This window comes from Zingiber officinale, chromosome 6B, assembly GCF_018446385.1.
Source record: "Zingiber officinale cultivar Zhangliang chromosome 6B, Zo_v1.1, whole genome shotgun sequence".
Lineage (NCBI taxonomy): Eukaryota > Viridiplantae > Streptophyta > Magnoliopsida > Zingiberales > Zingiberaceae > Zingiber > Zingiber officinale.
Genome location: NC_055996.1, coordinates 74,919,383 through 74,945,932, shown reverse-complemented (window position 1 = coordinate 74,945,932; position 26,550 = coordinate 74,919,383). Strand labels below are relative to the sequence as shown.

General features: G+C 37.1%; 1 long non-coding RNA gene across 1 annotated transcript; it reads right to left on the bottom strand.

The window, feature by feature from the left end:
• Nucleotides 1-347: 347 nt before the first annotated feature.
• Nucleotides 348-25,130, bottom strand: LOC121992722. Its single transcript, XR_006114987.1, has 2 exons — nt 24,803-25,130; nt 348-595 (listed from the first exon to the last, which is right to left on the bottom strand). It is a non-coding gene; the product is annotated as an uncharacterized LOC121992722 (long non-coding RNA).
• Nucleotides 25,131-26,550: the final 1,420 nt, after the last annotated feature.

The window sequence follows — 26,550 nt, the reverse complement described above, 5'->3', positions numbered from 1 at the left end:
GAATAATTAATTATATATGAATATGTTAGACATTTTTTTATTCTCAGGAAAAAAGTGCAAAATTCAGAACAATGAGGCAAAATCAAGACCACATTCACACAATGAGTCGTAGAGGTTATGGCCGTTTGGCTTGCATGATGGTAAACAATCTTATTTATCAAACTTTATAAAAAACTTTTACATATACACTTAATTAGTAATATTATTTGTTCTAACACTGTTTATATATTTTATACTTAATGAAAAAGCAAGTCCTGCAGATACACCAATTACACGATCAAAAGTTTGGATTGAAGGTCACAAGAAGAAAAATGGAGAACCTAGTAGTCAAGCTATTGGAGAGAAAATGGTAATAAAACCATCTCTTTATTATTTGTAGAATTCACAAAAAAAAATAGACAATCTAAATTTTTTATTTTATCATTTTTAAAAGTTATCTTTTTTTATTTGCAGAAAGAAATAGAACGGTGTCCACCTAAATCTCACAATATAACTAACATTCTTGATGATGTAATTAGTCTTGTGTTTGGCAAGGAAGCTCGAGGTAAAGTGCGCAGAATGGACTTTGGAGTAGCACCATCGAAAGTTGGAGCATCTGTGCAACATAATGGAACTGTTAAATGACTTGAAAGTACGATGACTAACCTTCAACAAGAAATGCAAGAAATGAGGTTCTTATTTTTTCGAAATATGAGGCAACAAAATGAGCAAGAACAGGTTAGTAATTAAAAATAAAATATATAATATGGAAAAGTTTGTCATCAATTGTCTTAATTACTTTGAGTTATTTTGTATTCTTGTTAGTAAAATTATCTTATGGTGATATTAATTGACACAATTTGTTTATAAAATTAGGTTGTTAGCGGTGGCATTGGTAGCGGTATTGGTAATGATGTTGGTGGTGGTAGTCTTGGAAAAAAAAGTAGTAATGTTAACCAACCTCTAACTGTAGCTCAAGTAATTATTTTGTAATTTTTGTTTTCTAAATTACATATTTGTTATAAAATAGATATGGTAGAATTAATAATTTTGTATTATTATACAGTCAAAAATGAAGGATGTGAGTCATGGAGATATCAGGGATAATGCTAAATGTAAGCTACTTCATTGGTGCGTTGATGGAGTTGTGGCAGAAGGTCGAATTGCATCTACAGATCCAAAAGCAAAAGTGCATCACGTTCTTCTTGGTGGATCATGTTGGAAAGTTTGGATTGATAAAGTTTTTTAGAGAAGGTGGACCTAATTAGATCAAATGATGATCATGTTTTTTCTCGAGGATGCAATAGGAAGTAGCTTGGTTATCTAAGTTTATAGTTGTGTATGACTTATATAGATTCTATTTATTGTAAAGACATATACTCTTTTGTACAAAAGAAATTATGTTACTAAGTGAATTTTTTTATTACTAGTTTTGATTCTTTTACTTAAGTGATGTTTATGGTTGAATGTGATATTATAATTGTTTGAGTTTTAATTTTATAATTGCGTGTATGTGGTATATGTATGTGATATTATAATTTACGTGTGGTATTATAATTGTATGTAGTATTGTAATTTGTGTGGTATCTGTATGTGGTATTTGAATGATTGTAACTGCAGTGCGCGATGCACACAACGAATGATGTTGATTGCTCATAACTGTAGCGCGTAGCGCACGCTACGAATGCTTGTAACTGCAGCGTGCGATGCACACTGCGAATGTTGTTGATTACTCTTAATTATAGCACGACGTGCGCGCAGTGAATATTTGTAACCGCAACGTGCGGTGCATGTTGCGAAAACTCATAATGGCAGCGTTCGATGCACGCTGCGAAAGCACTTAACCGCAGCATGCGGTGCGTGCTGTCGATGTTTTATGACTTTTACAGCTTGCAGTTATGCAGCGTGCAATGTGCGCTGCGGATAGCAAATTTGCACACCGTGGAAAGTCATATTTGGTGTAGTGTACAAGCTGTATTTACTTTATCATTCTTTTATTCTTGTACTTTATAAATTGTAAGACGGGTTTTTCCGCCTCCAGAAAGCTTTCAGAAAGGAGGCCACTAGTGGACTCATGCTTAAGAGCGTAGGCCTTGGACGTACTAACCCTAGGAAGTTGGAAACCAAGTAAATCCCCCAAGTATTCTTTCCTTTAAGTTTTATTATATTCCGCTGCGACTAACACTTTGATAGAAAGAATAAACAAAATCGAAGCGAAAAGCCGTTATTCCCCCCTCTCTCGACCACACCGATCCTACAACTGGTATTTAAAAATCAACACCATAGTGATATTGTTGCATTTAATCAAAGGAGATAATAGAGAATTTTATTTTAATTTAAGAAAAAGTAGAGAAAAATTATTGCATGTAAATGCAAGAAAGATTATTGCATGTAGTGCCTATATATATATATATATTCCATTTTAATATTTAAGTAAAAAGACTCAATTTTCTAATTCATTTTCATAGTTTAATAAGATGAAACAAGTAGGGTTGTAAATAAATCCAGTTTTGTGTATTAATTCAGTCAAAGAGTTAAAAATGAGGTTTAATTTTTTTTATCAAGTTTAGTTAAATTTGATTTATTTAGATGTTATTCATATTTTGTATATTATATATGAAAAGTTGTTCAAGGTTGAGTTTATAAGTTTTATTTGATTATTAAGTTTATTTATTTATCATGTGGATGATAATTTTATTGATGAATACTATTCTTAAGTTTTGTTCGTGAATTATATTCATGAACATTATTCATAAATTTTATTAAACAGTTCATTATTCTTGTTTTGTTTAATTAAATTTATGTAGCCGTCAGAGTTATAGTATCACAGAAGGACATTAAGTTATCACCTAAGTATTTACGGTTCGATCTCTAGCTATAGCATAATTATAGAGATTTTTTCTCAAAATATGATACAAAATCACGGGATACTAGGATTCTGGACTGACCATCATAAATACTTCTCAATGTACCCTAACGATCGATGAAAAACTTTAGATTTAGTGCTACATAGTTCATCATTTTCTTAATTAAATTTATGTGTGGAATGAAAATAAATAAATTTTTATTAAATTAAATATTAAATTTATTTATGAATATTTGGTTCATTTACATAATCTAATGCAATTGATTAAAGGTTGAATGTGTTGAGCAAGTTGGAGAGAACAACTTTGGTGTAGGGTCAGACATTGTAACGGTTAATCAGTTATTTAAAATTTAAACCTCAGGCACATGTTAAGGTATTTTTTTTATTGGTAAGACAAATTTAAGGCATCCGTAGTGATTAGAATCTACTCTGAGCTCCTTCGTTGCCACGTCTATGCCACATCAAAAGTTAAAAACCTTATACCTCTTTCCACTATCAAAAAACCTCTCAACAATTTCTTCATGGGTCTCACACTTTTCATTATATATATTTCATTATCTCTTCTTCATATTTATATTTATATAATTAAATTTTAATAAAATTTAAATTCATAAATTACTAACATAAAATAACTTTCATAATTAAAAAAATTACATAAATATCACAATACATATATCGCAATTAATAAATTATTTTTTCACTGACTATAATTATAGCGTGCCCAGATATACTCAACTAAGTCGGCTCGAAGTTGATGATGTAGTTGATTATCACGTAGCTCGTAATTTCTGCGGATGTATGCTTGGAATTCTTGAGTGGAGCCTTGAAATATTTGTGATTGAGAATCTCCTTCATCATCCGACCAATTGACTGCTGCATCTCCCTCATTCTCAATAATCATGTTGTGCAAAATAATACAGGTATACATGATGTCCTTCAAATTACACTTGTACCAAAATCGTCCTGGACCTTTTATCATTGCCCATCGTGATTGGAGCACCCCAAATGCCCTCTCGACATCCTTTCTCACGGCCTCCTGTCGTTCTTTAAATATTTTCTTTTGGGATCCTGGGGACATGGAAAGCTCTTGACGAAAGTAGCCCATTCTGGATAGATCCCATCGGTCAGATAATATCTTTTTGTATATTGTGTATTATTAATCATAAAATTAACCTCGGGTGCATTCCCTTGTAAGACGTCGTTGAATAACGGTGATTCGTTAAGCGCATTGATATCATTACGTGACCCTGCAATCCCCAAAAAGGCATGTCATATCCACAAGTCCGAAGATGCAATGACTTCGAGCACAATTGTTGGGACGCCATGATCTCCTCGAGTAAACTGGCCTTTCCAAGCGACGGGGCAATTTTTCCATTGTCAATGCATACAATCAAGACTGCCCAACATGCCAGGGAAACCATGTCTCTACTCATGCATTTCAAGCAAGTGTTGGATATCGTTAGCATTAGGTCTTTTTAAATATTGGGCTCCGAACACTTCAATTACACATCGACAAAAGTTGAATAAACATTGGATGACAGTTGTTTCAGCAATCCGTAGATACTCATCATAATGATCAGCAGGGACTCCATACGCCAATTGACGAATAGCTTCTGTGCATTTCTGAAGTGGTGACAAACCTTTTTTCCCCGCTGCATCGACCTTCCATTGAAAATATTCGGAATGATTTTTCACGGCAACAACTATACGAAGGAATAGCTATTTTTTCATTCGAAATCGACGTCAAAATATGTCATCAGGATATACCGGATCATCAGAAAAGTAATCATTGAAAAGACGAGCATGTCCAACTTCACGATCCCGATTCAAATATCTTCTCCTCTGTGTTCTACCGGAAGAACTTTGAGCTCTTTGATGTACCATTTGTCGCTGCTCATATAGTTGGAGTATTCTTCGTTCATCTATATCCTCCGCATCTTCCGCCAATTCATTTCTCCAAAATTCATAGAGCATAGATCAATTTGGATTTTGAGTCATTTGAAATAAATCAAGATATTTTTGTAGTTGAAAATATAGAGAGTTGAGAAAAGAAATCGAACGTAAAGATAACAAGGAGATGAATGAAAAATATAAAATCGATCATGTATTTATAAAAAAAAATTAAATTAAAAAAATAAAGTTAACCGTTGAACAACGGCTATTTTAGCCGTTGTTCAACGGCATAACATACAAAGACTATTATTCTACCTCTTATTTTTTATTTTTTATAATTATTAAAAAAAATTAATATAAAAAAAAAATAAAAAACACGACAAAGCGGCTCCATAACTACGGACCGCTTCGTTGTGTGAAATGAAAAATCTCCCTCCCACTATGAGTGGGAGATTTCTCCCTCATGACATGTCTGTAGTGGGAGCTCCGAAGGAGCTCCTACTATGGATACTCTAAGGACAATGATCAGTCTGTACTGATAATTATGATCATTTCCTAATTTACTTGATGGACGAGACGTGCAATCGAACCAAGATGGAAAAAAAAACTAAAGAGAGAGAAAGAGAGAAAACTTGTAAATTGGGTGATCGTGGCAGATCATTCAACTTGAAATTCTTTCCCACGACAAAGCATGTGATCTTGGCATCTTCCAAATTGGCAAAAGCAGGACGACAAGCGCACGCCCTGCGTCGTCACCTATTGGCTGCACCACGTGAACTGACACCCTACTTCACGTGCGAGACAACTCCTTGAGGGCGACCAACGAATTAAGCTCACCGCTTCTTAAATATTATTATTATTATTATTACATAAAAATAAGTGATTGTTGTTAATACTAAACATCCCTTTCAGTAATTCTCCTATTAATACTCTATTTTCTTTCTCCCCTTCTCTGGGCATCTGTAGTGTGGGATCTAGAAAACAAGAAGAGATTTTCTTTTTCTCTTCTCTTATATTTTTTTTTTTGTTTTTGGCTCCGTGGGCAGCTCAAGCTCAAGATGGTTTCAAATGGCTGCATTTGCACCTGCACCTGAAGAGGTATATGTCACTAATGGATGAACAGGCTTGAGGTATATCTCATTCTCATTCTTTAGGTGCAGTGGCCAATGCAACGGTTTGCATTCCATCTTTTCTTTTTTCTTCGGGTTCTTTTATGTTCTGTATTTTAAAAAAAAAATCTAGTCATATTTAAATTAACAGAAATAAACTTCCATACAAAGATTTTTTATTTAAAAAAAAAAATCTTTCTCATTCCCTTTTCTATCTGTCTCAGGAACTCGAGACCAGTTGTTTTTAACTGCTGTTTTTTTAGTGTATTTTTCCTTCAGAATTTGTATATTGATTTTGCTGAATTAAAGCCTTTTTTATTATCATAATGCTGTTTTTGGTTTCTGTTTCTGATATTAGTTGATCCTATCTAAAAACACAGTAAAAATGTAGGCGGGATAGATACTGCTATTGATGTGGAGAAAAGGTTGCGGACTAGAGTGAAAAGGGCTCCTAATGTCTTCTTCCTCTCTGCGCATACAAAAAAGTAAATTAACAGAACGTTAGAGCGAGAATCAAGGAAGAGGTTCCTAGTACAACCACTCCTAGCGCTCAAGTCAGTATGGTGACCGAGCCACGAAAATGGACGAGTAGTAGTTTTCTAGTAAAATGTGTATGTGTATGTGTGAGCGTCTGAAAGTACCTGATCAACGGAGAGGACTTCCCTTTTAACATCGCCTCTCATAACCTTTATAATAATCATGCGACAAAAAATATTCAGTATCAGAAGATGTTGGGTAATGGAAGATGTATAGTTTAGAAGAAATCTTCTGTTACATGTGTAATAATAGTTTTGTGTAACTGCTTCAATAATGATAAAAGCAAAGCAACCACCCTTATAAGAAGGTTTTGTTGCATATATATATCAAATATCGAAATATTATCTGACAAATAGCTATTATTTTATGACAGATTACTGTGATTCTTTGACAATACGATCTTTTGAGGAAGTTCGACCAGATCTTTATCCGACCGGTAGTATATTATATTGGCAGATCAATATATAAGAAGCAGAGTACCGAGTCCCGTAAGGTCGTCTATCCCCTAAGCCAGTCAGCTATATACTATGTGATGTTGGGGATTTAATATTGAAGCAATAAGAGACCAAGTTCCATAGGTTCAACTAGCTCTATGATCGACTGGTCATATGTTGGGATACTTTCCTTTAAAGGATAGGGAACTGAATCCCGAGAGATCCGATCGGTACTTTAAACCGATCATCTGTATGATAGGAGACTTGACTTTGAAGTGATAATCCGATATCTAGAAGTTTGGCCGAGTCTATAATAAGAATTGCCTTATATATTTATCTTCTGTACATATGAGAGATGGGCATACTGAGCTATGTAAACCTAACCAACGTTGTTACCAACTAGCTATATAAAGGAGGGTTGGCTTGTACACTCGTTCGACCATAGGGTCATTCAGGCTATGTGTATGCATTGGTATTGAGCCCCCTAAGTTTGACTGGTTTTAGGGCCGAGCATTCCTATGGTGAGTTATATTGCAGAAGTGGGAAGCTGGATCTGTAGACTTGTTCCGGAGTGTAAGGTCGGTCGGATTTGCTTTGTGTATCTTGGCAATGAGTGGAGCAACAAGCTCCCTAAGTCTGATCTGCTTAAGGGTCAACTACCCATATGCTGAAAGACTTGTACTATGAGAATGGGAAGTTGAGTCCTCTGAATCCGACCTGATTTATGACTGACCGAATTTGTGGTAGGTCGGCCATCCCTTGAACCCAATCAGCTATTAGCTGATTGGATATATAATAAGTATCCTAGCACATGAATGGTGCATTAGGTCCCTTGGGTCTGACCTACTCTTTGGTCGGTTGTCCTCGTACTAAAGGCTTTAACGTTGGGCGAGGAGCAATAATCCGCTGAGAGTGACCCGTTGGCTGCCACCTTCCCTTGACTTTGATTGCCACCTCACTTTGACTATCACATCATACTTGGGTCCACTCGTAACATCCCATATCACTATTCTCCCATTCAAGTCTAGTCGAAGGAGGCTCATAACCGACTCACTGAGCCAAGTCTTATCTTAGCCAGATCACCCAACTTATTAGTCCGACCGGCTGGACATGATTCTGATCCGACTATCCGACCATGTTCCCACTCGCACTTTAAATATTGAGATTAGCTTTTATCTTGGAAAGAAAGCTTTTGACAATCCAAGTAATTAGCCAATGATTTATGGGAAGGTATTTTTTAGTGTAATGATGCAGTTGTCTTATCCATTATAAATGTTGATTTATGGTTAAGTGTCATGTGTCCCACTACCTCATTCTTCAAAGTGACAACTGATGCACATCTTTTTATATGGACCAACGACACTATAAAATATCGAACTAGATAATAATTAAATAATAAGATTAATGGGCGAATAATCTTATTGGAATTTTTTTGAAATTTTTAGAAATTTTTCTGGAATTAATCGGAGCACGTACTACATATTTTGAGGGGATGCATTTATGGACTCAAGAAAAAGTCTGTTTGGAATACCCAGAGATGGGAGTTGATTGAGGAACTCATCTAGGGCTTAATCAAATATACCTAGGTTTATAAATTCATTTCTCTTCTTTGCCCGTGCCCTAGCTTCCCCCACAGCGCCGTGCCTCCTTCATCCCCGAGCCCCCTCCCGCTCGCGAACCTGCTCTCCAAAACCCGCCGACTACAAGCTCTGCTGAGTCCTCGTTCCCGTGCCCTAAGCCCGACGTCGCCACCATTGTACCACCCATCGCCGCCGCGCACGATCATCAGCCGCGACCGCTTCTCCCGCCGACTCCTCTCCGAGCTCTCACGCAAGCACCTAGCATCGTCGACCCTCTCCTTGCACGAGCACCCCAGACGCCACCTCTTCCCTCTGCCCTAGCGCCGGTCGCCCGATCCACTGCCACCTCCGGCCACGACGAGAGCTAGCCAACAAGTACACCTTTATGTTAGTATAATTTCCATGAGGTAAGGGCTAGATGCATAGGAGCAGTGGGATATGCCGACTGTGATGATTATTTTGGTTGATCGAGATACGATTCGAGGTTTTCTTGCGGCTCGTTTTGGTTTCTAGTATCAGATTTTGAAAGTTGCTACTGTTTTGGTTGCTTCTTGCGGATTGTGCTGGATTTGTTGGTGGATTGAGTCTGGATTAGAGTTGCTCTTGCCTTTCCCTATTGTTTCTGGAATTCTCGGACAGATTTTGGGTGGTTTAAGCTGTAAATGATGGAAATTACTCGTTCGATTTAGAGGGTTAGTTCGATTCAATGTAATTTTGTTCAAACCTAATTGTTGTTCCTCCATGCCCTGTGAAGTAATCGGTTGTGTTTGAACTTGAGGAAATTTTGGGTTCTATTCAATGTTGCTCTGATATTCAATATAGCTGTGGATTTCCAATGTTTATTCAAAAGATTTCGATGTGTTAACTGGTGATTTTTGGTTCGTTGTGTGCTTTTAAAGTTCTGGACTGGTGTGGATTTTAATTAAGGATTTATTGATTGGATTAATCGAGGTAAATCGACGATTAGGCTTGACTAATACTCATTGCGATGGAGGGTTACCTTATTGGTTTTGGGAACTAGGTTTAGTTAGTTGATATATAGCATGATTAGCTAAACTGTACATCATGTGATTTGTAGGATTTTGATTCGAGACAAGCATCTCGATGTGGGATTAATTAGCACGATCTACACATAAGGCGGGTACTTCTTACTTTGTCTCTTTAGTTCTTTGAACTTAGTACATGAGGTATGTTTGGATAAGGATTGTTTTACCTCAACTCCACTCTTATTTACTTGCGCTTGATACTTCCACCCAAACCTTTGAGTTATTCGTTTCTATATTCATACATTCTCTTGTTGTCATCTATGATATTTAGCAGATACTAGATACCATGTTTGCATGTTTTGATTGTTATTTAGTTATGTTTTGTATTGAGCATGCTGGCCTCCTGTAGCATACATGATTCTTGTTTATATATATATATATATCATGACAGACATGTTAATGATCAATTCTCCCTTGCGGTCGACAGAGTCGTTGACCAGGGCCGCATCCTCTGCCACTCGATAGAGTGGTAGCTGGAGTTGATGCCGCTTGTCCTGTCGTGCCGCACTCGGCCACTTGCAGTTGGTGGTAGCTGGAGTTGCGAGCAGCAGGGACCCCCTTCGCTGTGTAGCTAGTTAGCTACTCAGCACATGTCCATCCGGTCACTCGAGAGTAATGGCAGCTTTTGGGTGGTACAGTTGTCATCGATCCGGCCTCTTGACCATACAGGGGTCATGGTGCAGAAAGGTGGGCGGGTGACCATCTGTGCATACGCTTTTATTATACTTGCTTTGGCTGCTGCTGTTTACATATGTTGTTATTGCATACTTATGCTGCTGTGGTATATATATATGTTGTCGTTACTTCTTGCTGTTGTTCACTTATGCTGATATGCTGCCTTATGCTGAGATATACTCTCATTGTAGGTGGTTAGACCTTGGGTTATTTATTGGAAATGTTTATATACCTTACGCATTACCTCTGTAAGTATGAGCAGTACTGTAGCAGATTAGTTCTACTCCTGACCTTCTATTACCTAGCCTAGGATATGACTTCAGGTATGAGCATTGATTATGGTTTTATTTTGTATCTGTTACTTCCCTTATGAAACTGTATTTCTTTTGGCATTTTCTATTTGTATATTATGTTCATGCACTATCTTTCCTTACCCGCTGAGTTCCAATACTCACCACCCCATAAAATGGTTTTCTTTCGCCAGATAGCAGTAGATGATTCGTGGATGCTTGGAGAGATGTCGGCTGCCAGTCTTGGGTCCTGCGCTATATCGGTTTATTTCCGCTTTACTTGTATTTTTGTATATAGCGGCTTTAGCATTGTATGAATTGGTCTGTGTTTAGTGTTTGATTCGTGGTTTTTGCTTTCGAGATCTTGTGGTGGTGGAAACCTAATTGGCTAGTAAACTTTAGTTGTGGATTGTTCGTATTATTTTATGTTTTTCCGTTGGGCATGTTTCCAGCCGTGTGGGTTGTTATTAATTGCGTGGTTATTTTCATTTTGTCCAGCCGGGTAGGCTGAGTATATTAATTGCGTGGTTGTACTTATATCCAGTCGTGTGGGTTGTTGTATTATGTTATATGTTTGTGTGTATGTATTTATTACTTCATATTGTCACCCGTACAGGGGAGATGCTGTCGGATTTTTGTTTGGCGGAGACTCTCTAGGGCGTGACAGACACTCTCTCCTTTCCAATCCAACGATTGTCAATGATCAAGCCGTTTTAATCAAACGATTGAGATTGGAAGATCTCTCATAGTTTGCGCTTAAAAACCCTATTCGATGAAAAAGAAGATTATTTGTGTTGTGTCTTCTCTCACTCTCTTCTGACTATTTCACTTGACAAACTTCTCCTTACAATTTGCGTCAGTAAGTTCTTTCTCTGATTCTTCTTTGTCTTCACTACATTTTTCCATGGCTCAAGAATCCTTTGTTCCTTGGTACATCTTTACCTGCTCAGATTTTGACAATTGTGATCAAGAAGTGATCCGCCTGCAATACGAAATCCCCAAAAGCTACCGCTTAAGCCTTCCCCCCAAGATTGTCCTCATCGTCCACCTCTGCGTTTTGTTACTTTCTTTAAAGATCAACTTCTAACCGATTTTCGCTTCCCAATCCCCTCATTTCTTTTTGAAGTAGGTCATTATTTTAACATCTCGCTCCAAAAGCTTGCACCAAACACCTTCCGTACTATGTGAGGGATGTTTATTTTATTTTTCTTGTATGACATTCCTATGACTCCTCGTAACTTTCATTACTTTTCGTACCCCAAAAAATAGGAGTCGGGAATCTTTTTGTTCCAATCCCGTCCCAAAGTAGTGTTCTTTAAGGACTTACCTTCCTGGCATAATGGATGGAAATCTCATTTCTTTTTTATTCAAATACCTCAATCTGTTTCCTGGCCGACCGAATGACGGTCCGACCTACCTCCTATTCCTGACCTAGGGAACTTTAAGCATGATCCTGTTGGAGTGTAGACTTAAAAGTTTAGCTTTTGTACACATTTATTTTGAAATAAAGAATCACATTGGTCAAATGTTTACATTTATTTGTTAAATGTAATTGTTCAATTAATTTATGTAGTAGATAACATGGAGTGTGGAGTCACACTTAGAAGATCATGTTGTCGGTTATCTATAAATTATAAACAGTTGCTCACGACTAAGATGGAAAGGAACAAACCATCAGAATAGACGTAGTGTAATTAAGTATTAGTTTATCTTGACTAATAAATTACACTGATGCACTTTAAGTGTATTGAGTAGGATCATTTAGGTAAGTTCTTTTTGTACTGACTTAGTGAAAGAACTAGATCTTAGTTATTATGGAAGTGTATGCTCTTAATCCTAATATAATAACAAGCATGTATATTTAATATTTATTTCTTTGACTTATCAAAGGGTGAGGTTTAGCTCGATAAATCAATATACCTGATAAGTTGGGAAATGATATTACTTATAGTATGTGTTGTTGATTATAGAAGGAATCTGTGTCCTAGTTATCTAGGTTCAGAATGTCCCCAAGAGGAGCTCATAAGGATTGCCATATTAAACCCTGCAGGTGGAACTAGTCCAACATGACAATAAAGTTGAGTGGTACTACTCTTGGAGCTAGATATTAATTAAATGAGTTGTCAGTAACTCACATAATTAATAGACATTCGTAATCTTAAACACAGGGTGACTAACACACTCATGATAAGAAGGAGCCCATAATGTAATTTGTGATTGGTGCGGTAGTGCGGTAATAACTCTCTAGTGGAATGAGTTATTATCGATGAACTTGAGTTGTGTGTTCGGGACAAACACGGGATACTCAAGCTCATCGGAAGGCCAAAACCAATTTCTCCTCTAGGTCCCTGTTGTAGCCTCAATAAAGCCTCAAGTTCATCCAAAGAAAAGTCTATCTTGGTGTCCAAGAAAGGGCCGGTTCATTGCTTGGTGACCAAGCAATGGCCCACCACATATTCTCTAGAAGTGGTCGTCCCTTGCCTTGGGCAAGGGGGCCGACCGCAATATTTAAATTAGGAAGGTTGTTTTTGAATTTTTAAATTTCCTCAGATATTTACAATTTGTAAAAAGAGATATTTTTAAAAAATTTATAAAATTTTCCTAATTTAAATTAGCCCACAAGGTTTTAAAAGAGAGTTGTAAAATTTATAAAACTTTCTTTTAAAAAGAAATATTATTAGAGATGTTTTAAATTTTAAAACTTGGTTTTAAATTTTAAAACTTTCCTTTCAATATCCACATTAAAAAAAAAAGAGTTTGTAAAATTTTATTAGAAGTTTTCTTCTTTTAAAATTTTATAAAAAAATTTTCTTTCTTTTCCTTTTAATAAGTGACCGGCCACCTTGCTTGGTGCCCAAGCAAGGGGCCGGTCAAATAATTAAACATCAACAAATAGTTGTTTAATTAATAAATCAATCCAGGATTGATTAATTAAAAGGAAAGAAAAAGAAAAAATTAAAAGGAAATAGGAATGAGTCTAATTTTTTATAAAACTCTTTCCATAATTTTCCGTTGGGAAACTAATATAAAAAGGGGGTGAGGGGAGGCCTTGAAAAACATAACAATTGATATTGTGTTGTTGGAGATCATCAAGTGGTCGGCCCCTCTCCCTCTCTTCCCTTTGCTCTCTTTTGCTCCTTTGTGGTGGTGGTGGCCGAATTCTAGAGAAGGAGGAGAAGCTTTCCGGGTGGTGTTCGTCTTGGAGGATCGTCGCCCACACGACATCCAAGAGGAGGCGAGGGATACGGCAGAAGATCTCGAGGTTTTTAGCATACAAGGAAGAGGTATAACTAGTATTTAATTTCCGCATCATACTAGTTAATTTTTCTTTGTATAAATACCAAATACAAGAAGCATTCGATTCTTGTTTTTCGAATTTAATTTCGATGTTGTGTTCTTTTTCTTTTTTCCTTGTGATTTGATTGTTCCTTTTGGTTAACCTAGAGTTATATAAGGAAATTAAATATTAACTTTCCTTAAAAGGCTTTGTCTAGTCAGTGGTGGTTGCTCCCATATCCAAGAAGGCCAAGTGCCTCGCCATGCAGTACTGGAAGCCAATTTTGGAAACTAATATTTAATTAAATTTATAACCTAGGTGATTTGGATCAAACGTGTTAAGTTCCGCAGGAGATCCAAATTTAAACCTAAAAGAACATATAAGTTAAACTTGGAATCAAACGTGTTAAGTTCCGCAGGAGATACAAGTTTAACTTAAAAGAACACATGGTAGCTAGGAAAGGTTCAGATCACATACAAAATTTTTGTACAGTGGAGCCATTGGGTTTTCCGAGTAGCAACCAACAGATCCAACCTTCATCTCTATCTCGAAGAAGCTGGTTGGCATAAAATTCAAGGCTCCCAAGTTGTTGCACAAGGGCATGCTTTTCTTGATCGGATTGAGCCCTGTCCAAACGTCACTCCCTTATTATTTCGGTAAGCATCAACAACTTAGCCATTGTGTTATCACTAACTAAGGTCTTCTTGATTTTATGTAGTGGATGCTTTTTTCGAGGCTCTGGTTTTTTAGCGTCTGCAACTAGAAGAGGAAGAGTTGACTCGGTAGGAGCAACTGCTTTTAGCTGAGTGACAAATTCAACCGGCTGGCCCTTTAGGAGAGGCTTCAAGTAGCCGAGTTGGCTCGCTGGAGGACACTACTGTGGGCAGAACCTTGGTAAGAGAAGCAATGGGAAGAGAAGATGGTGAACGTGAAAAAGTCGGAGAGTTGCCCAGATAGGATGTTGTTGGTTGCTACTCGGAAAGCCTATAGGTTCCACTGTACAAAAATTTTGTACAAAGGTCTGAACCTTTTCCTAGCTACCATGTGTTCTTTTAAATTAAATTTTGGATCTCCTGCGGAACTTAACACGTTTGATCCAAAACTTAATCTATTTGTTCTTTTAGGTTTTGACTTGGATCTCCTGCGGAACTTAACACGTTCGACCCAAGTCTCCTTAAGTTATTAATTCCATTAAATATCAATTTCCATAAAAGGTTCCCAGTACTGACGTGGCGAGGCACATGGCCTTCTTGGATATGGGAGCAACCACCACCGACTAGACAAAACCTTTAATAGAAAGCTAATATTTAATTTCCTAAAATAACTTTAGGTTAACCAAAGAGAACAATCAAATCACAAGGAAAAGAAAGAAACAAAAGAACACAACTTCGAAAAAACCATATTCGAAATACTAGAACGTAAGCCTCTTGTATTTGGTATTATTTCCATAAATAACTAGCATGATGCGGAAATAGAAATTACTAGTTATACCTTGTAGAAAAACCTCTTGATCTTCTACCGTATTCCTCTTCTAACCTCGGACGTTGTGTGGGCAACGATCTTCCAAGATGAGAAACCACCAACCACCTTCTTCTCCTCCAAGCAAGGTTCGGCCCACAAAGGAAACTTCACCAAGGAGGAAAAACAAAATACTAACCAAGCTCCAAGAGATGCTAGCTTTCTCTCCTTCTTCTTCTTCTTCTCCGAGTAGTATCCGCCACCACAAGAACTCCAAGGGAGAGGGAGAGGTTCGGCCACCACAAGAGGAAGAGAAGAAGATGATGGCCGGCCACACCAAGGAGCAAAAGATGGAGAGGAATAATAGATGTTGTGTCTTGTGAAGGCACCCTCACCCCTTCTTTTATATTCCTTGGCCTAGGTAAATTAGGAAATTTAATTACAACAAATTTTCCTTAATTTCCTTGACATGATTTAATTGAGAAAAATAAAATAATATTTCCCCAATTAAACAATGATGGCGGCCACATCAAGAGGAAACAAATTGGACAAGTTTTAATCAACAATTAAAACTTTCCTTATTTGTTTCGAAATTTTAAAAATAAAATTTCTCTTTAAAATCTCTTCATGGTTAATAAAAGGAAATATCTATAATTTTAATTTTATTAACATGTGAATAATTTTAAAGAGAAAATAAAAACTCTCCAATCTACAAATAAGGAAAGAGATCTAATCTCTTTCTTTAATCTTTTGTAAAACTTTTACAAGAGAGATATTTTAATTTTAATTCTCTTTAAAATATATCTTCCACATAATAATAAAATCTAAAATTAAATTTCTTTTTTATTTAATTATGGCCGGCCCTACTAGCTTGGGTTCAAGCTAGGGCCGGCCACCTTAAACCCAAGCTTAGGCCGGCCCTAGCTTGGTTCCCAAGCTAGCTTGGCCGGCCCCCTTTAGGTGGGTATAGAAGGTGGGTATATGTGGGTATAGTACTCTATAAATAAGAGGCTACGATAGGGACCGAGAGGAGGAATTGGTTTTGGTCTCCGATAAAATTAAGCATCCCATGTTGCCCAACACACAACTTAATTTTATCAATGATAATTCATTCCACTAGAGAACTATCATTGAACTACCGCACCAATCCCAAATTACATTTTTGGGCTCCTTCTTATTATGAGTGTGTTAGTCTCCCTGTGTTTAAGATATCGAATGTCCACTAATTAAGTGAGTTACTGACAACTCATTTAATTAATATCTAAGTCCAAGAGTAGTACCACTCAACCTTATTATCATGTCGGACTAAGTCCACCTGCAGGGTTTAACATGACAATCTTTATGAGCTCCTCTTGAGGACATTATCAACCTAGCATCACTAGGACACAGTTTCCTTCTATAATCAACAACACACACTATAGGTGATACCATTTCCCAACTTATCGGGTTTATTGATTCATCGAACTAAATCTCACCCATTGATAAATTAAAGAAATAAATATCAAACATATGTGCTTGTTATTATATTAGGATTAAGAGCACACACTTCCATAATAACTGAGGTCTTTGTTCCTTTACAAAGTCAGTATAAAAGAAACGACCTCAAATGGTCCTACTCAATACACTCTGAGTGTACTAGTGTAATTATATAGTCAAGATAAACTAATACCTAATTACACTACGACCTTCTAATGGTTTGTTCCTTTCCATTCTGGTCGTGAGCTACTGTTTATAATTTATAAGGTACTGATAACATCATCTTCTGTATGTGACACCACATACTATGTTATATACAATATAAATTAAATGAACAACTACAAACAAATGTAGATAATTAGACCAAATGTGATTCTTTATTCATAATGAATGTTTACAAAGCTTAGGCTCTCAGTATACACTCCAACAGATGTGACCTCCTCTCGGTCTAGACTGACAGAAGGGAGAGCAGACAATGTCCTCTTAGAAGATTGAGCTGGGGTTTCCTCCCAGACTGTTGTAAGACGGGGGGAAGGCGCATTGATTGGAGATGCCTACCCCTCAGGAACTTGAGTAGAAGGGACGAGATGGCGCCTCTTGTGCCTCCTCCTTAATGGCGTTTGGGGGTCGTAGGATGGAGAGTCTTCGAATGTCAAGAGAGGGTCTGAGAGTAACTCCTCTTCTGTTGAGGGTGCCGCACTCAAAAGTCTTTATCAATTTTCAGCCGTCTATGATCTATTGAAGAAATATCTTCTCCTTCGGCTCCCCGATCGGTCTGTGATTGATTCTTACTGAAGGGTCAATTAATCGAGGCATGAGAATTAGTGATAAACCGATCAGAGGAATACATGCCCATAGAGATGGCTGATGGGTATTCACACGACTTAACCATGACATATTTTGTCTTTCTGATCTTCTTTTATTTCAAACACTTTTTGATGATGTTTATTTTATAAGCACGGGGAGTAGGGATGAGCATGACCCAGAAATTAACGACTCTAGCCCAAGAGAATGAAGCATTAAAGGAGCGTCTATCAGAGTGAGATTCTATGTATGCTCCCACTCGTTCTCCATAGGAAAATTGAGTTCAACTCAACCGGCTAAGCGAACTAGAAAGCCAACTCTAAGAAGCTCAAGCGTCGGTGAGGGATGAGACAAAGAGGACAAATAAATCAGAGGCTGCCCTAAAAATAATTGAAGATAAGCTCCTTTTGAGACAGCTCGGTGAACGAAAGCAATGGTTGATCTGGACGAAAAAATTGTTGAAGTCAAGAGCCTCTCTATCTAGTTGGAGGAGTTGAAGGCTGCTCATGCCGTGGAGATGGCTGCTAAAGAATCCAAGATGATGGCCAAAACCCAGCTGGTATCTAAGCAGCAACACAATCTAGACCCCCAAAGAGCTGCACTAGAGTCCCTGTGGACGAAATTAGAGGCCACCCAAGCTGCCCTAACTGCCTCTAAATATGAGCTGATGGGACTTTCATTTGAGCTGATAGCCTCTCGGGCGGAGCTAACAACCTACCAGGCAAGGGAGGATGAGTGTTTCGAGATAAGAAAAATAGTCCTCCTCCACTCATGGGACTTTAACATGCCGATCATCACTTCTATCAACAAAGCTCTTCTCTTTAGGGTCGATGGTGCGGTTACACAACTCTGGGAGGGGGGATGCTTGGCGTTCAAACTCAGGCTCATTTTCTGGACCACCAAAGACTGGTAAAAGAGTGTCCACCTGGGCTATTCCCTTTTCTCAAATAGTATGTTATATTTCAACTCTCCTCATGGGGAAGGAACTCTATGTAACTAAGGTTTCTTTTTATACAACTAAGTCTTTATAAGGTTTCACCTACTCTTGGTCCACATTTGATCACTTAGATGCTGTTATTTCTCCCAAGTATTCATGATTACTCCATGCGTCTAAGTGGAGGGTTGTCCTAGTCCAATTTAATATACTGAGTAACTCAGAAGTTTGAGCACTTAATTACTAACAAAACCTTGGATATCCAACCAGATTTTAAGTCAATTAGGTATGTGGTAAGAGTTGTGATTAGGCTACAAGGAGGACGAAGCCTTAAAATCCCAAATAAAATTAAATCCGACCAGACTTTAGATGACTTCAACACTAAAAATGTTCGACCGGCTCTTAGGCCAATTGAATATGTGATGAGGACTGTGCTTAAGAGACAGGACGAATGAAGCCTTAAACCCCCGAATGAAATTAAATTCGGTCAGACTTTAGATGACTTCAGTGCTAATAACAAGGAAATGTTCATTGAAGTGTGCTCCGACACTTCAGAATAATGATTTACTTGTCACATATGTCATAAATATACCTTTTCTATTGTCAACATTTGTCTAATAACTTTACTCCTCTGACATGCCAACTGGCACACCATTTTCCATACTCACGACAGTTCACCTCCTTGATCCTATGATTACGATATTTGACCCATCTTTTTATCACTATGATCCAGCGGTCTCACTTTAAAAAGGGGCTTAAAAGGTTTTCTTTAAAAACCCTAGTGCCTTCACCTTCCTGTGTTTTCCTCTTTCTCCACCTTAACGAATCTTCTATTCTCTTGAGTTTCGATAGATTCCCTTTTTCTTCGTTCTCCTTTATCCTTACCCTTGAATTTCTACCATGGATGTTCCTGTGTGTGGTATATACTTCTTACATCGAGCTTTGATGGGGTAGGCCTTGATGACTTTAGATTCACATATGAGGTCCCCAACTCTATACACATGATTATACCTACCGATCGAGACCATCCTCCCCAAAAAAAAAAAAAACTAGTTATATAACCATTTTCAAGAAACAAGTCTTGGTTGGCCTACATTTTCCTATTCCACCATTTTTTTTATTGTGGTGAGCCAATATTTCCACATTCCTCATCAACAATTAATGTAAGTACTCCATGGTAGTTTTGATGTGATCAACCAAATCAAGTTAGGTCCTGTTGTATTTTGATTCTTGTGTCTGAGTGTGCAGGAACTTAGGAGCACATGAAGTTGAGCAAAAGACGCAGCTAGTGAGAAGGACGGCACGAGAGAGAGTCGAAGGATTCAGTGCGTCTGAGGGATGAGGTGTTATGGAAGAGTACGTTGACAGATGAAAAGGAGGCACACAGTATTTTCAAAGGATGAGGAGCCAAAGCGGAAGCATGCTCGAGGAGAAGGCCAAAAAATGGGTTCGGGTGAGCCCTATTCCGGATGGCCAAAATCACCCAAGCGAAAGGAGAGAAACTGGACAATCAACAAGGAGTTGACTATCCGGGCACTTAGACCAAGTCCAAGCTCCCAGACTGTCCGGGTGCCTCCTCGATGCGCCCTTGTCGAAGGCAGTCCGAGCACCTGGAGTTGTTCCAAGTGCCCAGACTAGATACGGTTTATCAACTCGAGCCATTACGAGATGTTACGACGTGGATAAAGTTTTATCCACACCCAGATGCCCAGAGCCCTTCCAGGTGCCCGAACCGTGCTACGTTAGCAAATGGACAGTTTCAACCAATGGGGTATAAATAAAGCCCTGGTCTTCTCCTTTTTGAACAACACACATTGTACTTCAAGTTTCTTTCTATTTTCCATTTCTGAGTGTCATTTTCGTGTATGAGGCTTCTCCGCCTCTGACATTTTGTTCAAGAAGGAGATCTTCTTACTGAGTTGACTTTCCTTGGAGTAGCAATCCTTTAATTGTAAACCAAGTAAAAATTTATATGTCTCGTACTCTTTTAATTCTATTCTTTTTTTATTAAATGTGTAATTGCTAAAGACTGATTGTTTGAGAAAGGTGTTTGCTGTTTTATTTTCTGCAGGGCAATTCACCCCTCTCTTGCCAGCCTCAAGGGACTTACAATTGGTATTAGAGCTCAACCGCTTTAGAAGGACTAATCGTCGAACGAAGCACAAAAGATGATGGCTAGAACAAGCATCCACCCGCCGAAGTTCGAGGGAGACTTCGCACATTGGAAGAAGAAAATGGAGGTATATTTCAAAACTGATTGTGACATTTTCTAATCTTGAAAAATGATTTTTGCAGTACCTACTGATAGCAACGGGGAGTTAAAGAAAGAAGAAAGATGGACAAAGAAGGAACAAGCTGAGTTTGTGGCCAATGGGAAAGCAGAATTCCATCTGCTAAGTGTGTTGTCACCACAAGAAGTAAACAGAATCGAAGTCTACAAGTCTGTAAAAGACCTCTGAAAAAAATTCCTAGAGCTTCATGAAGGATCCTCTAAAGCCAAGCTCGCAAGAAAAATTCTTTTTCAGAATCAATTAACGAATCTATGACTAAAGGAAGGTAAAACAGTTCCTTAACTGCATGCCAAGCTAAAGGAACTAGTCACCGAACTCACGAATCTCGAAAAAAAGATAACCAACTGAGATTTGCTAAGGTATGCGCTTAACACTTTTCCTAGAACACCTAAATGGTCATTTCTAGTAAATGCATATTACACCTCTAGAGACTTAGAGGTAAGTAATTTAGAAGAATTATTTTCCACTTTTGAAATTCATGAGTCTAGATGTGTATATCTAAAGAAGTAGTCAAAGAAGAACATTGTCTTAAAGGCAAAAATAGACGAACCAAGTTCCGAAACATCCCTCAACGATGACGAAATAACATTTATGGTATAGAAGTTTAAAAAAAATAAAACTAAATTCAATCAAGTGCAGGCCAAAAGAAGAAAAAGGAAAGTGAGATGCTATCATTGCAATGAAGAAGGTCATGTCAAAGACGACTGCCCAAAACTGAAGAACAAGAACAAGGACAAAAGACTAACCCAAACAAAGCACAAAAACTTAAAGACGACGTTGGATGAAACGTCATCATCAGAGTCAAAGATTGAAGTCCTTACCGGACTTGAAATGATGGCAAGTCACGAAGAAGATGACAAAGCAAACTCATCCGAAATGAGTATCAAGAGCATCGATGAAAAGGGAGCAACGTCAGAAGGAACCAGCAATACAGGGGGAGCTTCAGATAACGGGATCGACGAGGTAAGTCAGGTATGGTCTCTACCTCCTGACCAGTTATATAAATTTATTAAAAATGTTATCAAAAATATTCTGTCAATTAGAAAGTAAGAATAAAAAATTATTAAAAGAAAACAAAGGGCTAAAAGGAACTTTAGTCAAATTTTGTCGACTAGAAGATTTCGATAAAATAAAAATAAAAAATAAAAAATTGAAAGAATAAATAAATTTTTTTAACAATTCTGCATGTTTAAATTTTACTACTTTTAAAAATTATCAAGGAATTAATTGACATTTTAGATATAATAAGGGTCAAATTAGAAAATTATCAACAAAATATATTAAAAAAAAATCAAATTAATTCAGTGGGTAGGAACCTATATTGGATTCCAAAATTATGATTATGTTAAAATTTTATGCATGTCTAACTTTTAAATTGATTTAATGTTTTTTTTTAGAATTCTCTAAATAATTTTTTTTGTATAATTTATGTTTGAAATTAATTTGATCTTAATTTTTCTGAAAAAGAGGAGTTCATTACTTATCTGTAAAAAAACATTTTAAAACTTTTTGACCGTTGAATTAGTTTTTATAGATTATTTAACACAAATTTTTTTTTAATTTAAAAATATTTCACCAAGTTATTTTTGCAAACTTTATTTTTTTTATGAAAATATATCATATTCACTATCTAATAAAATATTATCGGAATTTTTTTAAAGATATTGAATTTTCTGTGAATTTTTTATAAAATACTAATTTTTAATATTACAATTTCTCGAACTTTCAATTTTTGAAAATTTATTTTTTTCTACCAAAAATACTTGCATATTACATTCTCAGAAAATATTTTAAGATTTTTTGAGCTTAGAAACTATTTTTAAGTATTTTTTTTTTAAAATACATCTTTCTATAGAAAATAATTAATTACTACTTAAATCAATTTTATTTTTTTTTGTAAAAATTTTATCACAGCTTTGGATATATTTGTTTAACTATTATAAATTTTTTTATAATTTTTAAATAATTAAAAATTATTTTATGAAAAATTACTTTAGAAATCGTAAAAGTTCATATTTTCAAAATTTAAAGTTCAAAATTTTTCTGATTGTTAGTAAATTTTTCTCTTAGAGACTATTTTAGATTTATTTCAAAATTTTTCTCTTTTTAATGTGATCAAAGGGAGAGAATTAAATATTAAGCCTAGGGGGAGAGTACATTTTATTTTTGCATTACATGTTATTAATTGCAAATTATGTACCTATTATTTTACTATTATTTTATTTTGTGTTATCCTAACTTAACTTGGATTGCTCACATCAAAAAGAGAGAGATTATAACTACTCTGTAATAGTTATTCCGAATGACCAAAATCATCCAAGCGAACAAAGGAAAAAAGCTTTATCCATGCCTAGGTGCCCGAAGCCCTTCCAGGCGCTCAGATCATGTCACATCAGCAAATGGTTAGTTTTGACCAATGGACTATAAATAGAGCCCTGGTCTTCTCCTTTTCAAATAACACACTTTATATTTCAAGTTTCTTTCTATTTTTCATTTCCAAGCATCATTTTCGTGTACAAGGCTTCGCCGCCTCTGACGTTTTGTTTGAGAAGGAGATCTTCTTACTATGCCGACTTTCCTTGGAGTAGCAATCATCTGATTGCAAACGAAAGTAAAAATTTGTGTGTCTTGTACTCTTTTAATTTCATTCTTTTTTATTGTGTAATTGATAAAGCCTGATTGTTTGAGAAAGGTGTTTGCTATTTTATTTTGTGCAGGGTAATTCACCCCCTCTTATCGACGGCAAGGGATCTACAATTAGCACCTAATTCCATTCGCCTTCTATGAGGCACAGTCATCGTGTTTCTCTTATTCGAGGTCCTTCTAACCCCTCGAGCATTCCATTACCTCTTTTACCCCAACAAATAGTTGAAAGTCTGTTTCATTTTTGTGCCCGTCCTAACACTACTCATTTTAATAAGATCCTTTCTCAAGGCACTAAGTAGAGGGACAAGTACTTTTTCATTTGACTCCCCATCCTGGTGCCCTAGCCAACTGCTTGGCAGTCGCGCCTTCCCCTTTCACCTACTCTAGATCACCCGAGCACAAACCAAACCTTTAGTACGACCACCACCAAGCTAGCTAGCTTGAAGTTCAACATACCTGGATTACTCCAAGAAGGTATGTTGTATATCTTTGGGCTAAGCCCCACCTGGATGGGTTTGGAATCCTCTTTTGATAAGAAACTTCTACCTCTCTTTCCATATTAAATATAATTAAGATATTCTGCTTTCCTTTATAGAAGAGATTGTATCTAAGGATGTTCGCTCGACGACCACCAAGCTAAACAAAACCACATTGAATCGACTTGGGAAAGCAATTCTGGAGGCGCGAGAAGCCTCAGAACCTGACCATCCTTAGGCTTCGGACACAACATGGGAATCTCCTAACTTGGATGCGCCGCTAAGATTTAGGAGTAAAAGGTGCTGCCTGAATGCCCCGGCTTCCTCAGAATGACCTAAGGTTGAACGGGCCATTGTTACTACGTCCCCGACTCCCCCCCGAGGAAAAGACTCGATTGCAGTTGACCATCCTCCAGTCGGGCCCATTATCTTAAGGTCGATCAGTCCTTCTTCTGAGCCATCAACATTTGCGCAACCTCCCTAATCGTCCAAGCCAACTCCTAGACCTTCGTCTTCTGTTTGCCCAGCACCGCCAACGGACCTTACTCTGGGCGCCATCTTACGGGGTGGTAAAGTTGAAAGGGGAATTGGCCGATGCTTGAACGAGTGCGAGAAGGCAACCAAGAGACTTCTCTATTTCTGAACGTGCAGACGTATATTCTCATAACGCGATTGTGGTAAGTTCTTAATTTTACTCCCTTTAATAAGAACAACTTCTTAATGTTGTTCCTTTCAGGTTTAGGCTTCCGAGCTAAACCTAAGCCACCTAATGGTGGACTTGGAGAGAGATAACAAGATCCTAAGGGAGCATGTGGAGAAATTAGAACTCTCTGCATCTAAACTGAGCATTGAAATGACTAAGTTGCAAAAAAAAGTAGACTTTCAGGTCGAGGAAATGCAAAAGACTATAAGGGAGTCTAACAGCTAGTGGATTCTCACCAAGCGGATAAGAGAAAACTGGAATCCTATTACAAACTAGCAAAGCCGAGCTTCGAGCAAAAAGTATAATGAGAGCTAAGGAAATTTCTAACCTGGCACAAAAGACCGTCCAGCTGGAGGAACTGAAGGTTAATCATGCCTCGGGATCATCTTAACGAGCCAAAGAACTATCAACCAAAAATATGTTGATCCTGGAGCAAGAACGAAACTTAGACATGCAAGAAACTTAGCTGAACTTAATGCAAGCGGAACTAAAATCTATGAAGTTTGAACTAGCTACTTATAAGGCTAGAGAAGATGAGTGTTTTGAGATTAAGTGAAAAGCCTATCTTGAATCTCGCAATTTTAGCCTGAAATTTAGTGAGCACCATAAGGATGCTCACTTATGGAGCTAAAGGAGTAATCCAGCAACTTCGTAAGGGTGGCTATCTATCGGCAGAGCCACCAAAATGATTTATAAATCGCCATCAAATTCTAATAGGCCTCCCGAAAGACCTTTTAAGTAAACTCAATTGAATTTATAATATGATTATTTTTGTGCCTTGTGATTTATGAAGGGAGGAAATGGAACTTAAATGCAAAATATATATTGACTATTATTAAATCGTACCTATCTTTTTGTGCATTTTCACAAATTGTTGATGTTGCCTTTAGGCTTGTACAATGAAGTCCGAGTAGATGCCTTTTAAAAAGAAATATCTAGGGACTTGAAGACCAGACAATTATATGCATAAGCGTTCACGTTAATAATTAAGTCGGGCGTAATAGTTTGACTGGGCATCACGATGAGAGACATCCAATGATATGGAGATAAGTTAGATGTGTAAGTGGTTATATTCATAATTTAGCCCAGCTAAATAATTATATCGGGCTAAATAAATACGCTGAGCAAAATAATTACGCCGACCGGAATAATCAGGCCGGGAGAAACAATTATGCCGAATGGAGTAGGGATGGCAATGGGTCGGGTTCGGGTCAGATTCTATATCCTCCGTCCTCATACCCATCGGGTATAGGATCTCTGATGGGTATACTCATACCCATTAAATGATCGGATATCTTGTATAGTTATAATTTTTCTTCTTTCTATCCAACTATTATCATTCAACAAAAATATATTAAAATTAACAATCTATTAAAATATATATATATATATATATATATATAATTAAAAAAATAGATTAAACATCTATATAGTCTCCTCGTAATATCAACAAAAATAGTAAGTTGATTTTGGAAAAAGAAAATTTTCTTTAATATATGTATATATATTATTTAATCGGGTATTCGGGTTGGGTATCGAGTATTGATAGCCCCTCCATACCCTCCTCCATTTGGGTCGGATGTCGGATCCTCCATCGGGTTCGGGTGAAATTGTCATCCCTAGAATGGAGTAATATGTCTGGGAGAAATAATAAGATCGAACGAAATAATTTTTTCGAATGGAGCATGAATTTGATATTTAGACGCGTGGACCAACACGTTTATAATTTTACCGACTAGCATAACTAGACAGTACAAAATAGAGAAATAATTCTGCTATCATCCGAGCGGCCTGCGCTAGGCGAGAAATTAACCCTGATAAAATGTGAATAAGATACATAAATGCGAGAGTAAACTTGGTTATAACTCGGTTAGACGGTTCGGGCGTTTAGAATATGAGCACAAGAGTCAACTCGCCTATAACTCGGTCGAACGACTTGGGAGATTAAGATAGGGCGTGAGAGCATGCTCGCATATAACCCAACTGAACGATTTTGGGAGTTCAGAATATGGGCACAAGATTCAACTCGCTTATAACTCGGCCAAATGGCTCGAGCATTCAAAATATGGGTACAAG